Genomic DNA, 11,651 nt, shown 5'->3' with positions numbered 1-11,651 from the left:
AGGGGAGGAATACTGGGCCGATGGTCGCTGGCGTTTCGAGGAAGATCGTCAACACTGACTGGCTGGAGGTAGATGAAGGCGATCTGCCCGTTCTTTGTACATCAGATGGTGCAGAAAAAATGGACTGACCTATTTGCTTTCAGTCGACTGTTATTTTCATAGAATCCTGTAGTAATTTAGTGTGCCATGCATGTTGTAGAGCTATCATATGTCTCCCGTCATTTATTTCTCACCGAGCTGCTATCTGCTACCTTTACACTGTACTAATTGTGCACACACTTCACCCATACTCACACTATTGTTTTTTTATGCATGGGTATTTCAGACTCTGATGCAGTGTTGATGAATGCATAAAAGAAAAGACAGAAGTCACTCTAGTGTAATTCGAAGATAAGCAATAAGCGTTTCAGCACCCTAATGGGTGCAGTGTCAGCAGTTGGAGACAGTAAACGTAGCTCTGCAGTTGATGATCTCAATTGCCACACACAACCATCCCAGGTGCTTCCTCTAACTTAGCGCTATGAAATGTGGTTGCATGTTGCATATGGTGTGTAGCTTGTATTGCTTCCAATTTGGTTAAATTGCATCTGCTTACTTTACACACTATACCTTTGATAATGACAGGCCTTCCTATTTTTGATACATACTACATATGTCTATTAACCATGTTCGTACATCAAACTAATGCCCTTTTGTATCCCTCGTCAATCACTTATGATGAGACAGTCACCCGAGTGGGTTACTATGAGACGCCCTACTTGTTTAAAGAGTGCAGTGTCATCCTCCCCACATGATTCTCAAGAAACATCAAGGCTAAATGAAGATAGTCAACGTAGATCTCTAGTTGATCATCGCAATTCCCCCACACCACCATCGCAGGTGCTTGCTCTTACTTGGCAGTGTGATATGTGGTTGCATGTTGCATATGGTGTCTACCTTGTAATGCTTCTAATTAGGGTAAATTGCATCTGCTTAGTTAACACATTATACCTATGAATATGACATGCCTTCCTGTTTTTGGTACATACTAGGTCTTTCTATTAACCATGTTCTTACATCAAACTACTTTTCTTGTGTATTCCTCATCAATGCTCCTAATTTGTTAAATTGCATATCCTTAGCTTACACATTATACATGTGAATATGACACGCCTTCCTGTTTTTGGTACATACTACATCTGCCTATCACACCATGTTCTTACATCAAACTACTGTTCTTGTGTATCCTGCGTCTATCGCTTATGATGAGACAGTCACGCGCATGGGTTAATATGAGACGCAATACTCTTATAAAGAATGCAATTTCATCCTCTCCACATGATTCTCAAGAAACAGCAAGCCTAAATGAAGATATTGAATGTAGCTCTGTACCTGAAGACCACACTTCCCCTACACCACCATCACAGGTGCTTGCTCTAACTTCGCAGTGTGATATGTGGTTGCATGTTGCATACGGTATCTAGCTTGTAATGCTTCTAATTAGGGTAAATTGCATCTGCTTAGTTTACACACTATACCTGTGAATATGACATGCCTTCCTATTTTTGGTACACACTACATCTATGTGTTAACCTTGTCCTTACATGAAACTACCTCTCTTCTGTATCCTGCATCAATCACTTACGATGAGTCACCTTTATTCGTTGCATATTGCATATTATTTCTAGCCTGTTGCCATGTATTTCTTCTAATTTGGTCAAATACATTTGTTAGGGCACCCTTTTAATTTGGCAGAGTGATATTGGTTTCATCTTTCATATGGTTTCTAGCTTGCATCGATTCTAACAAGTTCAAGTACCTTGTGCTTAGTTTACACTTTATACATCATACATGTCAATATGTCACGCCGTCCTATTTTTCATACATATTCCATCCTCCTATCATGTGGCTGCCTTACATGAAAGTAGTGTTCGTCAGTATCATGCATCAATGAGTTCTCAAGAGCAAATTTTATTCCTTTTTCTTGTGGGTTTGACTTGACAAGGAAAAATCAAGAAAGAGGAAGGAAAAGAGTAAGGAAGGCGATGATGGTGGTCCTCTGCAGCAACGTAAACGGAGCATCTATACCGATTCTCCTTGTACTGATAGTGCATTACAAGGTCCAAGTCTCCGCTCCCCTACTCCACCATCCAAGGTGCTTGTTCTAACTTGGTAGTGTGATATCTGGTTGCATGTTGCATATGGTGTCTAGCTCGTATTGCTCCTAATTAGTGTAAACTGCATCTGCTTAGCTTACACATGGTACATGTGAATATGCCACGCTTTCTTGTTTTTGGTACATACTATATATGTCTATCACACCATGTTCTTACATGAAACTACTCTTCTTGTGTATCCTGCATCAGTCACTTATGATGGGACACCTTTAAGTTGGCAGTGTGATATTGGTCTGCGTCTTGAATATGATTTCTAGCATGTATTGCTTCTAGTTTGATGAATGCCACCTATGACAAGATAGTTTTAACTTGGCAGAGTGATATTGATTGCACCTTCCATATGGTGTCTTGTGGTGTTTCTAATTTGTTGAAGTGCCTTCTACTTAGTTACCACATCATAGGTGTGAATATGTCAAGCCGTCCATTTTTCGTACATATTCCATCCTCGTATCATCACTTTGCCTTTCATCAGAGTAGTGTTGGTCAGTATCATGCATGAATGAGTTCTGAAGAGCAAATGATATTCCTTTTTCTTGTCAGTATGACCTCACAATGCAAAATCAATAAAGCAGAAGGAAATTGGCAAGGCATTGGATGATGGTGGTCCTTCCGAGCAACTGAAACGGAGGTTCTCTACAGATCTACTCCGCCATCCTCCCAACAAGATTCACAAGACAACACAAGGGTAGACAGTTAACGTAGCTGTGTAGATGATGAGCACATCTCCCCTACTCCACCATCACAGCTGCTTGCTCTAACTTGGCACTATTATATGTGGTTGCATGTTGTGTATGATGTCTAGCTTCTATTGCTTCTAACTTTGTTGAATTGCATCTGCTTACTTTACACATAATGCCTGTGAATATGACATGTGTTCCTGTTTCTACATCAGACTACTATTCTTGCATATCCCGCATCAGTCACTTATGATAAGGCACCTTTAAGTCGCCACTGTGATATTGGTTGTGTCTTGCATATGATTTCTAGCATGTGCTGCTTCTAATTTGTTGAAACGCCATATAGTTTGAACTTGGCAGAGTGATATTGCTTGCATCTTTCATATGGTGTCTAGCTTACAGTGCTTCTAATTTGTTGAAATGACTTCTGCTTAGTTACCACATCATAGGTGTGAATATGTCACACCATCCTGTTTTTCATACATATTCCATCCTCGCATCATGTGTTTGCCTTTCATCCGAGTAGTGTTCGTCAGTATCATGCATGAATGAGTTCTGAAGAGCGAATTTTATTCCTTTTTCTTATTGGTTTGACTTCACAATGCAAAATCATTACAGCTGAAGGAAATTAGTCCGGTAGTTGATGATGGTGGTCCTTCAGAGCAACTCAAATAGGGGGTCTCTACAGATTCTACTCCGCCATCCTCCCAACAAGATTCGCAAGACAACACAAGGCTGGACAGTCAACGTAGCTGTGTAGATGATGAGCACATCTCCCCTACTCCACCATCACAGGTGCTTGCTCTAACTTGACACTACTATATGTGGTTGCATGTTGCGTATGATGTCTAGCTTGTATTGCTTAAAACTTGAATTGCATCTGCTTACTTTACACATAATGCATGTGAATATGACACGCGTTCCTATTTCTAGAACATACGTGTACATGATGAGCACATCTCCCCTACTCCACCATCATAGGTGCTTGCTCTTACTTGGAACTGTTATGCGTGTTTGCGTTTTCCATATGATGTCTAGTTTGTATTGCTTCTGATTATGTTGAATTGCATCTGCGTAGCTTACAACTTATACCTGCAATGATCACTTACCCATAAGACACATTTAACTTGGGACTGTGATGTAGGTTGCATCTTGCATTGTCTTCTAGCTTGTACCGCTTCTAACTTCTTGAAATGGCACTTACGACGAGACACTTTTTACTTGATAGAGTGATATTGGTTGCATGTTCATATGGTGCCTAGCTTTCATTTCTTCTAATTTTGTTGAAATGCCTTCCTCTTACTATTTTTTCATACATATTCCATCCTCCTATCATACATGTGAATATGAAACGCTATCTTTTTTTGTATATATTCCATCCTCCATTCCTGCGCTTGCCTTACATCAAAGTAGTGTTCGTCTGTATCATGCATCAACCAGTTATGCAGAGCTAATTTTATTCATCTTCTTGTGGTTTTGACTTCATAAGGCAATATCAGAAAATAGGAAGGAAAAGAGTAATTTAGGGGATGTTGGTGGTCCTCCGCACTGACGCAAACAGAGACTCTATAGATTTGCCACTGCTACTGCTAATGAAGTTGAAGTCCCAAGTCTACATGATGAGTTCATCTCTCGTACTCCACCATCGCAGGTGCTTGCTCTAAGTTGACAGTGTGATAATTGGTTTCATGTTTCATATGTTGTCTAGCCTGTATTTCTTCTATTTTGATTAAATTGCACCTGCTGAGTTTATACATTATACATGTGCATATGACATGGCTTTCTATGTCTAGAATACACTGCATCTATCTATCATACCATGTTCTTACATCAAAGTACTGCTGTTGTGTATCCCGCATCAGTCACTCATGATTGGACGCTTTTAACATGGCAGTTTGATAGTGGTTGCATCTTGCATTGATTTCTATGTTGTACTACTTCTAATTTTTTGAATTGCCACTTATGGCAAGACACTTTTAACTTGGCAGAGTAATATTGGTTGCATCTTTCATATGGTGTTTAGCTTGCATTACTTCTATTTTCTTGAAAATCCTTCTGCTTAGTTTGCACATTGTAGCTGTGAATATGTCATGTCGTCCTGTTTTTCTTACATATTCCATCCTCATACGGTTGTCTTACATCAAAGTATTGCTTGTCTGTATCATGCATCAATGAGTTCTGAAGAGTGATTTTATTCTTTTGTGTTGTGGGTACAACTTGACATGGCAAAGTCAAAAAAGAGCAAGGAAAATAATATAGTAGGGAGTGTTGTTACTCGTCGGGTGAAACTGAAAAGGTTCTGTCATCGAGATTCTGCTGGTACTTATAGTGCAGTAGAAGGTCCAAGTCCATCGGCTAAATCTACAAACATAGTATCACCTGCTCCACCAGCTGCAGCATCCGCTTCAACTGTACCAGCATCTCAACCAGTTACTCGTTTGTTTGCTCCGGAACTAGCCAGTTCCCAAGATGCCTTCACACCTAACACTGCTTCCGAAGCACTGCTGACACAACAGGACTTGGCAAGATCAGATGAACCTCATGAGCATCAACACCAACATGGTACCTGACCGAGTCAAGTTGCAGTTGCATGCTCCTTTATATGTACTCTCATAGTTTGACGTACACTAACACTTTCCATATTCGTTGTTGAACTAGCACCACGGCGCAAGCGGAAACAAACATCAGGGATAATGATTGACAGATTAACAAAATCTAAAGGAGGAAGAATGGAGATCCATTTTGAGGCAGGTTTAAAAAGGCCACGTGATGCTACAGAGTCAGCCAAGTTAGTATCAGAGGCAGCCGTTGCCGTTAGGTGTCATGCACGTATCCTCCCAACGTGGATCCAGTACAGGAATGAGAAAGACAATACCCAGTTTAACACCTTCCTTGACCATTTATCCGTAAGTAATGTTATTCATCGCAATTAGTAATATCGTCTTGCTCTGTCCCACGCTTTCTAGCTTCCTCCTAATAAGACTCACATTCTTTTTTCAACAGATGAGGTTCAAGTTGGATCCGAAAGATGATGCAACTAAACAAGCATGCACTCATGTTTTTCAGTCTGCTCTGCGACAGTATCAGTACCACCTTAGAAAATCTCACTTTAAAGGCAAGGCTAACAATGAAATCGCCCAAACATCTCCAGTGGAATATATTACAGATGAAGACTGGACAACCCTCGTTAAACACTGGTCTGATCCAAAGTATCAGGTAGGCTATATGTATTTGATCATACCACATATTGAACTTGTATTTATGTATGTGCCTTACAAGTGTATCTTCTTCTAGGCTAACTGTTTGAAGAACAAAACCAACTGTTCTAAAGTGAAATTCCAACAGACAATAGGATCTCATAGCTATATTGCACACTGCGAGGCTCTTGTAAATAGCTACTACTTCCTTCTTTTTTTCTACCATATTATTGTATCTATATTGACTTGTTCCAAATACAGAGGAAATCCCGTGCGGACCAAAAAGAACCTGAACCGAAGGCAGTGCAAATCTTCAAGGATTGCCACACTAGCAAGATGAAGGGCATGAGCACACCAGTTCAAGCCGCTATTGTAAGTCCTTACTCCTCCTGCCTTGAACTGATTCATTTAACTACTTGGTTTGCAGCCAATGTCAGTTACTCTGTTCACTTTTATTCACAGTTGTCTTAACGTATCATTTCACCTTACATGGTTTAAAAGAGATGAAGGATATTCTTTTGGTCTTGATCTGTAATCTAGTTGTTATGTTCACGTGCGCACACAATGATAAAATAGCATGTTTGTTTTATATCTATTTGCCCATGATATAATGATGTCATACTATGTTCATCCTACTTTAAACCATGTCTCTTTATCCTTAGATGTCAATGAATGTGAGGAAATAGACAATACAGTAGGCATGCTACATGGACATATGTTCCGAAAGTGATTTTATTATGTAGTTGGTACTACAATACATGCTAATGTATTACAGTAGTTCACCAAAATAAGTTATGTATAAACGTTTAACCTACTTTGTTTGTTTTTGTCTCATTAGCAACTTATCTGGTACACTAATCTACAAGTTCAAACTTTCAGGAAGCTATGGAACAAATGATTGAACAGCCAAAACCACCTGTAGGTGACGAGGCTACTACAGGCACAATGTCACCTCTTGCTGCAGTGCGTCAGTATCTCTCCACTAACAGTGCAAAAAGCACCTTCCTGCGTAATTCTGGGTTGGTTGTCAAGGTAACCTCGTCCAAATCGCCTACTGAACAAAATCTTCCTGCTAGACAGAGTGATATATCTGTGCTCCCGACACAAGTCCAATCCCTAATGGACGTTGTTTCGGAAACAAGAATAGTGGTTGAGAAATGTCATCAAGATATGAATGGTTTTGAAACCAGACTATCAGACATTCGCTTCGTTGTTCAAGAGCAATAGCGGAAGAAGGTGGAGATCGTGCTGCTCCATCAGATTCTACAGCCTGAAACATTAGCACTCAGGTCAAATGTTCTGTGCTTCTATACTTCTGATGGTGCTTTTATCTGGAAGGACTGTAAACTTTATGCCAACAGGCCTTTCGTTGTATGGTTGGAATTTATTTTGTTGTGATACAACATTTATGATGCTGCCTCAGGCTGCAGTAATTACGACACTATTTTTGTATAGTGTAGGTTTATCTTAGTAATGTATTCGGCCGAAAGCTTCATAGGAGCCCAACATGCCAACATTCGTCGGGCCCATTCCAATTGGGCTAAAAACGATTACGGGCCAAAATTGGCATGTAGCCCACTAAAAATATCTGGGCCTAAATCAGCATAAGCTTTCATATTTTTCTGGTAGGCCTGTGCCCATAGTGTGCCTTTAACAGGCCTAAACATAATTTGGACCCTCACTAAAAATAGGCCATTTACAGGTGTAAATATCTTGAGCCCATAAAAACATGGTCCTTTAATAGACCAAAAGTGAGATTGGGCCCTGATTGTGCCAAATAACCCACCGGACTTAGCAGGCCGAAATGGTGGCCCGTTTACAATGCAGATCTTTGACACGCCGAAATTCGGACGAGCCGTAAATGTGCCGACCTAATACACGGGCCTTTAACAGGCCGGAACTTCGGTCGGGCTCGATTATCGTCATTTTTATATGGGCCGTTAATGGCCCGATATGATGTTGGGCCACATATGGCCCATGGTTTACATCCGGCATTAACAGGCCGAAAATGAAAACAGGCCGAAAGTGGCCCAAAGCTATAGTGGGCCTCTAACAGGCCGAATGTCAGACATGGCCGAATATGACCCAAATCCTTCATGGTCGTTTATGGGCCGAAAGTTTTGATGGCCTGCAAATGGGCCCAAATGAAGCCGAACCTTTAACAGGCCGGAAATACACCGGGTCGTAATTTGGCCCAATTACTTAGCAGACTGTTAACGGGCCATAAGTGACCATGGGCCGCATTGATGACAAGTTTAGGACAAGCCATTGACGGGCCGATTTGACAGAGAATGTTGGGCCTTTAGCTGGGCCGGCCCATTATGGTCTGCAGAATCTTGTGGGCCTTTAGCTGGGCCGGCCCATTGTGGTCTGCAAAATCTTGTGGGCCTTTAGCTGGGCCGGCCCATTATGGTCTGCAAAACATGAGTGCACCGCCCAAGGACATGCGCAGGCCCTGACGATGCTAGATACTTGAACTCCGTTGGTGAATCCCTAGTAATCCGCACAAGGCAGGGCCCGCCGACCAGGGCCCATAGGTCATGAGAGAGAGCAAGTGTCGTGTATAAGCGCTCAGGTAAGTGTTCAGAGGAGTTCGACTGTGAGCCTCGGCTGCGCTTATAAACAGGTTTAGAGCCCCCTCGACTAGCAAGGTGGGACTAAACCCATAGCGCACGCGCACGCCGCGCTGCACAGCCACGCGAACGAGCTTTCTGGGCCGAAAACAACGACTCAGGCAGATGGCCCAACACAGTACTTCGCCCCATTACAAAATTCCAGCCGATCACACACGACAAAAAATGCAGATAATTTAAAAAAAACCTCACAAGAAGTAAGTTCAAAAACAAATAATTTAAAAAGTTCAAACACATCTTAATTCTAAGAACTAAGAAAAAGAAACTATTACACATAAAAGATTGTAAATAAAAATTTCATAAACAAATTTATAAAAAGTTAAACTACTACAATTCATAAGTTTCAAGTAAAAAAGTACTGGGCAGCAAAGATTAAAATCTTTTAATTTGAAAAAAATACTAGAACTATCATTATTCAACTGTAAAAAAGAAAAAATGTGCTTCAAAATTCATGTACAAAAGTAAGAAAAAATGTTATACAACAAAAAAATTGATTGGTAATTGACAACCTAAAATAGTTCAGTACTATCATTAACAGAATGTAAGTTCAGCAAACTCAAACCCCAAAAAGGGGTTCTACAAACATCATCAGCGTATAGTTCCGTCTGTGAGCTATGTACATGAAAATATACGAGTCAAAACAAAGGATGCCCATCAGTTCAACTATAGAATATTTCCAGTACTAATATAAAGAATACATAAATAAAACAGTTATACTTGAGCAAAACAATAGGAAAAGCATTACATAAGTTGTTCCAAACCATCTGATAATACAATAGAATTCAACAATCTCACATGCAAATGTTTTAAAGAAAAAATACTACAACATAATCAACCACACACAAATCTCACAACCGGCGTCATTTGCCACATTTAAACCTACATCACATAAATTCTAAACGTCAGAGAGTCATCTTCCCTGGAGAAGATATCCATAACCACATCACCATCCTCAAATCTAGACTCTACCACAAACTCCTTCCACGCAGTAGTTAGGTTGATGCAACCATCAAAGTCGATGTGGTAGGCAACTTCCATCAACTGGTACCCATTTTTGTCTGAAGTCTCCATCTTCAGAACACCGAAACTAGGAGCAACAATCCTGATCCTGGGTGACATTTTCTGCAAATCAGCATGGGAGTACAAAACAAAGTGAACACCTGACATAACTGAATTTTTACACAGAGATAGTAACGGTTTGCATAACAACACTGAAAATAAAAAATCTGAAGCAAAACAATAACACAAAACTAACTAGTCATGTGAACTGACTAAAACTGAAGAAATATACATATCAATACACCTACAGTAAAAAACATTTGACAAAAAACAGATCAAGGATTATACAAAAATGGATAAAATACTGTTAAGTAATGAACAAATACACACAGAAATCCCTACTGTTAAATTCTGACAAAACCAAATAAAAAATGTAGACAAACTATTCATAAAACTAAACTACAGATTCAGTCCATGGAATTCAAAAATAGACCTACAAAAAAGTAGAAAGCAAAATGAATAGAAACACATACCCATGATTCGTTCAAGTAACCAACCATCAGGCGACAAACATAGGGTGCACGAAAACCATGCTTGCTGTACAGAAGACAAGAAAGTTGGCCATGGCGCTAAGTCTGGGTGAGCTCCAAACCAGATTCGTACACACAGCCTTCAGCTATGCGCGCCATCTTTGCCAGGCATCCGCATGAACAGTCCTCCATGGAAAACAAAAGAACAGGGAAGAAAACAACAGAGATAAGAGGGAGGAACCTAGATCTGATTCTGGAAGAAGGAAGAAAAAGGATGGGGAGACTGAGCCATACACCACACATAGATGGATGAAATTTATAGCCAGGGAGACTCGCAGATTATAAAAATAATAAATAGGCAGGTGGGCAGCCAGCTGGTAGAAAATAATTATTATACAAGCCATGCAACTTTTGACTGCAAATCGGTTCAACTTAAGATAAAACAGCTGTTCAAAAACTACACATGACAAACATATGCAGATAAAATAACACATTCATAGGGAGAAAGTTGAATTCATTTATTCATTCAAACATCTGCTCCCTCACAACACAGATCTTAAAAACATAACATTCACTACTTCAGTCATAACGATCAAAGAAACGTCGCCATTTAGCCCTGGTGGATGGATGTGGAGTCGTGGCTGCTGTCGCCCTAGCCCAACTGATCATCTGAACATGGTTCCTTCCCCTGCCATCTGGGAAAAGAAGCTCCAGTTCATTGGAGTTGCAAGTATCCATGACCTCGCGTGCAAGGCGTCTGTTGAACTCTGCATCCACTTCCTCCTCGGCAGCACTTTATGCCATCTGCCTGCGCCTGCGCCTCCTCCTCCTCCTTTGCTCTGCTGCTGCAGCCCTCACATCGACGGCTTCCCCCTCCTCCTCTGTGACCTCTCCCAGCTCAGGATCCATCTGGCTTTTCTTTGGTTGCAGCTGGTGGAACGAAAGTGACAGAGGGCTCGGGCTTTATACTCAAAGTGCAGAGGGTATGGGGTAGGCAGCAAGTACAAAATACTTGCTCCGATGTCAACGCACAGTAATACAAGCTTTGACACGGAGCAGTCCAACTACACATATGACAGCAATTCAAAACAACACTGAAAAACACACAACTTAATTACGCAATTTGACCAGATTACAAGAAATCATAGGCTACAGTCAGCCACCAAACACCACCTCCGCCAATGACCAAATCACATGGGAATCCGGGGTGGAAACAACTCAAGAAGCAAGTTGACAACAAAAATCTAATCAGACAATCCTCAACTATCTCCCTGCAATGCCAATTCAAAAATAAAACATCAGAAAAAGAAGAACACATTTCCATGGCGGTGATGGCCAACAACCAAGAACACCAAAACTTAAACTTCTAATCAGAAATTACAGTCAAATAATCTCGAAAAACTCTCACCCACAGATCATTCTCACATCCAAAACAACAAACATGACGTAAATTGAGGCC

Source organism: Triticum dicoccoides, chromosome 2A (assembly GCF_002162155.2).
Source record: "Triticum dicoccoides isolate Atlit2015 ecotype Zavitan chromosome 2A, WEW_v2.0, whole genome shotgun sequence".
In the NCBI taxonomy this organism is placed as follows: domain Eukaryota; kingdom Viridiplantae; phylum Streptophyta; class Magnoliopsida; order Poales; family Poaceae; genus Triticum; species Triticum dicoccoides.
This window is presented reverse-complemented; position numbering follows the sequence as displayed.